Raw genomic sequence first — 6,701 nt, 5'->3', positions numbered from 1 at the left:
ATATATGCTAAAGCTCTTTCCTAATCATATGCAAAGAAGATAACTTTTTTTCCCAAAAAAGTAGGTTAGAAATTTTAAATATTACACTTTCATAATGTTTCTACATAATTATTTGCAGAAAAAATTTCACAAAACAGTTCTTCCTAAGATGTTTGAAGGAATGCTTATATAATTAAAATGTTGAAAATATAGCCAGAGGGATCTCAAGCTAAAATTTCCTTCACACAAGTAGAAAAGATTGAAATGGAAACTAGAACAGGAATTACCTTTCATCTTTTCATCATGTAGATGCAACTTTATTTTATATACTCATTTTTATATGGTGCTGAGAATCAAACCCAATGCCTCACATGTGCTAGACAAGCACTCTACTACTGAGCCCCAGCCCTAGCCCATGAACCTGCTTTCAACAACCGGAAAACAGGATGGGGGTACACCATTCCTGGAAGTACTGCAATACCAGGTCGATGAGTGGAGTGAATCTAGCAAGCTCCTATTCCATCCCCCTGATCCAAAAATCCACTAAATATATTGTTCTCACATGGAGGACGTATCAGATATTAAACTGATAAGAACAGATACTACCCTTGATCTTAGTGGAAAGACCAAGAAGCAATCACCATGCACTTTTACAAATTAGCACCCAAATGATGTTTTATCAGTTTCTCTTACAGGCAATTCCTAGCCTGAACAGTTCTTTGTTCAAATCTTCAGCTACAGAAAAACTAGCCTAACCTCAGTATATTGGCAATAAACTGTTTAAAAACATACAGGGCACATGGAATGCATATATAGATATTTATAGTTATAAAACTCATAATGTCATTTAATTCTTACAGGAAAAGCATGCAATGGGTTCTATTATATAAGACACTTTTACTGAGGAAGTGGGAGCTCAGAGAATAATTTGTTAAAAAACATGAAGCTGGCAGAGCAGACCAAAGGTCTAAACCAAGTTCTTTAACTCCAAAAATGTCCTCCACTGTGTTTCTTCTTTGCTGTTAACATGCTACTGCACTCCAGGCTTCTTTTCCTGGATTATTTTTTATATTATTAATCATAATGAATGTGCATTTTCCAAAACAGAATTTTCAAAACTTTCTGTAAGAAGTTATATTTAATGTGTAGTAGAATGCCCCAGCCTCTGATAGGTAGTTTTACTCAATCCCCTTGGACACTCTGTTTTTTTTTCCACCTAGTATGATTACTGTCTAAATTTTACCATCCACAAATATTTTGTAATCTCCTAGAAGATATCACATGATTGTATAATCCCCCATGCATGCGCACGCAGCGCGCACACACACACACACACACACACAGCTGAACACTTAGATTCTTATTAAACTAACAGCCTCTAATCAGTGCTTTTACTGTTGGATACTCTTTACACAAGTTATCTATAATCTTCACACTCCTGCAGAGTGAATATTATGATGAAGACATTGAGACTCAGAGAGGTTAACACAAAAGATTAGATCAGATAGTGCATAGTATCTTTGCAGGAATGAAGAAAGGGCTTCCGTACTTTCAAAAGAAGCAACCTGAGTGTCTCTTAACAAGATCACTGGCTGTTTCCTCACTCACTAAGATAATTGGGCAGTGCACAAGCTGCAAAACGATACACAGATCCTCTGTTACGAGGACACAGCTAATAAATAGTAAATGAGGTTTAACGTCAAATTGTCTGATGCTAAGACACATATATATCCAATATGCTATAAAATTTCTGAATCCCTGGTACCCTACCTCCCAAATTTTCTAAGAAACTTGATAAATTAGTTTTGAGACACTACTGGGGCTACTATTCAACTTTTCTTCTACAAATCTCTAACACGTCCCATCCCCTTCCTGGGAATCAGTGACAGCACCTATGGCTGTATCTTTTCTATTTTTGCCCCTGAGTAATATAATGCTTCATGCTTTGTTATTTACACTTCGAGGGAAAAAAATTCTGATTTCAGAGATCCCTATCTTAAATAATAATCAAGCCCATTATTCCCTGATTGAAGATCTGGGGTTGACTTATTTATTTATTTATTTTTTTTTTTTGGAGGAATGCTTAAACTCCTGGGAAATTTGAATTCTTAGTATTTTTCAATTTAAAGAACTCTTATATTGAACCCATATTGGAAAGAAAGATGCTTTGGTAAATGGGAGAGTCACCATGTGCATGGTAGGCCATGGCCAGGCCTGGCTGAGGAACTCTCAAGTATATTGACTTATGGAGCAAGAACCCCATTGTCCAAATGTGTGGCTCTGGTTATGCAGTGAAAAAAGGTTTTTCAGCAGAGACATTCTGCTCTCCTCAGACTCTCACTTAAAGTGGAATAAAAAACAGATCTCTCAGGGCTGCTCCACTAGCATGATGAATTTTGCACTCCTGGTAAATCCCCAAGGTTTAGCTGTGTCCTCACGTGGAACTAAAAACTTAGATGCTACATTCACTGGAGACCTTGCTTATCCTTGATATTGCATTTATATATGAGTAATTTGTATAATTTGCATGCTAGTGAGGTAGTCAAATTAATTACTGGACTCAGTCAAGATTGAATTGTTATTCTTTATAGTATTCACATCTGATACAGTTTTTTGTCTTGCCAATCCCACAGTATTTTATCTTATTTGCACATCAAACTTACTCTTCTTCCATTTGCTTTTTCTTATTAAGTTTGATAAAATAATGCCAAATATATTTATGAAAAGATAAAAAATATACAGTCACCACCTGTTAGAGTTAGAAAGGACTTTTTATGGTACCCAGACCAATTTCTTAAATAGATAATCAGCGCCACCCTTAGGATATAAAGAACCCTAAGCAATTTCCTTTTTTCCTCTGATGCTCCTGTCTATATAAGCACTTGCATTAAAATTTATTAGTAAAACCTCTGTTAATTGATGATTATATAGAATAATGGGTAGGAAAGAATGTACATTTTTATTGATCATCAGTCAGTGAACATGAAGTTTCAAACACCTTCTCATCCTCTTCAAGTTCAAAAATTCTCCCTTTATATTCTATATTGCAAAATTTTCTATCTTTTTACTAATGTCACATCTTTATATTTTCAGAAAAAAAATCAGCAGTGCTATCATCTATAATGCAATGGTTTAATACAACCTGATTATATTGCAATAATATGAAATTACTTGTGTCTATGATTCTCTAATACTGTGTACTTAATTATATCATGTCCCATAATGGTTTTATTATCCATTGTACTAACTATGGATAATACTCCATTGGCCTTCTCCAGAGTTATTACTATGCATTATTCACAATGACCATGAATGCAAATTTCATCCAGATTAAACAGAAAAATGTAAATAGCAGTTCACTTTCTGGTAATGTTAAACTTATTATTTGGAATTAATATGGTATAATTAAGACTAACACATAATTCCAATAATATATTCTCTTGAACTTTCCTAGGTCTTAAACATGACTTCCTTTGAATGTAATTTATTTCAATTTTGACCATACCCTTGCTTTCCATACACAACTAACAATGGAAAGGATAGACAAATAATTCACAAGTTGAGTAATAAATGTTTTTATTTACTCAATGAACATCTGTTCTTTATCCAGCATGGCTTAAGGCTGACCTGTGGCAGGATAACATCATGGCACCAACTGGGTACAAAAGAGGATATCAATGAGAAAATCTTATTAGATATGAGGAGGAAAAGTCTTCAAAGTCTGTGGAAAAGATCACCTCTGTTGCTGCAGCGGGCATGGCACAGAGACCATGCAGAGGATGATGTGGCCATCAGGAATTCATCAGTGACACAAGTACACAGGGTAAAGGTTGCCTGTTGCCCTGAATTGCTTTTTCCTGGAGGCTTAACCAACATTGGCGTATGAATGAATGAGAATGTACACATAAAAACACATATGGCTTAAACCCAGGGTTTCTCAGTGGACCATCAATAAACCAGAGCTTAAATTCAGTCTGAGTCTAATGTGTATGAGAATCAACAAGTCACACCATTCAAAAACCAATTTTCATTCAATCTGTCCAAAGGAATAACATGCTGGTAAATGGTGGCAAGCAATTGCCAGGCTTGAGTTCAAACACAGAAATTTTAGGAAACTACCTTGTATTAAGTTCTGGGGCATCTATTTGACCTTTTGCATAGAGACAGAGTTCAAAAAACAACACAAGTAGAATGGGGCCCACACAGCCCTTGGCATGAGTTTGGGGAATCATACTGGAAACTGCTATCTCAAGCTGGTCCCAGGTAACTAAGGAAAAGCCTTAAATTTTTCAAAAGAAGTACTCCTCAGTACTTAAAATTTTCAAGAGAAGTGCTACTCAGTACTACTCATTACTTTCTAGTAATGTTAAATTTACTATTTGGAATTTGATATCGTATAATGTAAAATATATATATATATATATATATATATATATATATATATATATATATATATATATATATATATATTATATAGCATATACAGGAAAGTAGCTCCCCTTGAGTTTCTAGCGAGATCTAAAGGAGAAACAGAAGATGGTAAAACATTGCTTAGGCACCCACAGTTTTCCCAGAGAACTAGGTCTCCATCTCAGTTCTTATGCTACATGAAGGTCTGCTCCACTAATAAATTTTCCACAGAATTTAAGAATTTGAATCTAAAGTACATTTTGCCAATTCAAAAATTTCATTCCTAACTATCCTGTCTCCACTAAGCAGATATCTCCTTCACACTTAAGTATTTTCAGTGATGAGAATATTACCATCTCCTAACACAATACCCTTTCTCTTAACTAGGTCAGGGACACTACTATAAGAAATCTGTATTCTCATGGGTCACACTTTCGAACCACATGGCAAGAACTTGAAATACTCTTTAAGAGGATGTTTCTTCCATTTTGTGAGAATAGTAGTAAGTAATTTTATGGCCTCTTCTCCCTTAGGTTAATCACCTGTTTTATTATTGATGTGCAACCTACTCTTGAATTCTAAGCATTCTTTTTTTTCTACCTTATAAGTGTTGCTCTAAAATATGAGAAGCTGTGTTGCATTAGATTTGAAGATTTTATTTTCAGATATATTTATTGGGATTTTCTTACTTTTTTGGAGGGGTGGGTGGGTAACAGAGTTGAAATTCAAGGGTATTATACCACTGAGCCACATACCTAACCCTATTTTGTATTTTAGGGACAGGGTCTCACTGAGTTGCCTAGCACCTAACTTTTTGCTGAGACTGGCTTTGAACTTATAATTCTCCTGCCTCAGCCTCCCAAGCTGATGGAATTACATGCATGAGCCACCACACCCAGCTGGAATTTTCTTACTATGAAATTCGGATTATTTCATTACACAACATATTTGATCAAAAATAAAAAAAAATAAAAGTTCCTTAGGGTTTGATTTCTCCAATAGATTGTCATTATTTTCTATGTGGCATAATAGTAGCATATGACTCTATGACCCTGACAAACTTCATAAAGTAACTGATAATGAAATAAGAATATAAAATTGCTATAGGTTTAAAAGAAAAATGTATTGAACAATATGTAGGAACTACACAGACAACTAAATTAGCATAAATGTTATTGACAGAGAATAAGGAAAAACTCAAGCTCACTTTACATTCTGATTATATCACAAAAAGACTCTAAGGACTGTTACACATATAAGCCAGTTCTATAAACAATATTCAAAGTGTAAACAAAAAGAAATGAATTTTGTCAAGTAGGGTCTGAAACAATTATAAAATGCACATATGGCTTCTCCAAAATCATTTTTTCCTAGCAGCTGCGAATGAATTCCTAGGAGAGTTCACTCCAGGCAAATATGCCCTAATATGGAAATCAGCCTCCATGGAGTCACATTTATCTCTGGAGGTTGTAGAAGAGTTGGTTGCCAAGTTATGGGGATTCATGTAGCTCTAATCCATTGTATACTTTTCACTATGAAGTCCCTGACATAGAAAGGTAAATAGTGATGATTTGAATAGTTTTTTTGTTATCAAAGGAGACATAGACACTAAAACAAAATTAAATATTCTATACCAAGTCCTTAAAGCAAATTGCAAAAATCACCACGTTTATTTTGAGTTCCATCCGCTCCACTAGAAGTTTTGGCAGGCTGAGATCTTTTTGAACCTATAAAGGAAAGAATGATTTTATATGAAGAGAGTAGGTATCATTATCTTTTCATTTTCTGTAGCAGTCCGTGAACTGTTGCAACCTTGTTACAAGTATAGGCCTTTAAGTCAGATAGACTTTGTGGGTTCAAATTCTAATTCTCCTATATAATAGCTATGTCACTCTGGCTGAGTAACATGAAAATTCTAAGATTCATGTGACAGTAATTTGTAATGTGTTTTACAGTTTAGGAGAAATTTTCACATCTGTTGTCTTATTTATCTCATAGTCAATACCTTAGAATATTTGGATAGTTAATTGAGACACATATTCTTTCTTCCATTCAACATATATTTATTGAGAACCTACTTTGCATCTAGGTATAATACATTTAAGGTTGGGAGATAAGGACTGTGCTTTTGTACAGATGGCATTCTATCAAAGGAAAACAAGATCAAGTAAACAGAGTGATACATAAAAACATTTCAGGTATTAATTATACAGATGTAAATAAGATTGGCAGCTGAGGCAGGTTTATATAGGGTGAGTAGCAACACTCTACTTTCTTGCCCCATAAAAGGTACTCTTTAGATGAAAACTTGA

General features: G+C 34.5%; 1 non-coding gene across 1 annotated transcript; it reads right to left on the bottom strand.

Moving 5' to 3' along the window:
• Window positions 1–426: 426 nt before the first annotated feature.
• LOC124075531 (U2 spliceosomal RNA) lies at window positions 427–617 on the bottom strand. Its single transcript, XR_006846090.1, has one exon. It is a non-coding gene; the product is annotated as a U2 spliceosomal RNA (small nuclear RNA).
• Between the last annotated feature and the right edge of the window lie 6,084 nt (window positions 618–6,701).

This window comes from Marmota monax, unplaced genomic scaffold, assembly GCF_021218885.2.
Source record: "Marmota monax isolate L192 unplaced genomic scaffold, Marmota_monax_Labrador192_F-V1.1 WCK01_AAM20220418_F8-fsc00524, whole genome shotgun sequence".
Taxonomy (NCBI): domain Eukaryota; kingdom Metazoa; phylum Chordata; class Mammalia; order Rodentia; family Sciuridae; genus Marmota; species Marmota monax.
The sequence above is the reverse complement of the archived record's forward strand: the minus strand, read 5'-3'. Positions and strand labels throughout refer to the sequence as shown.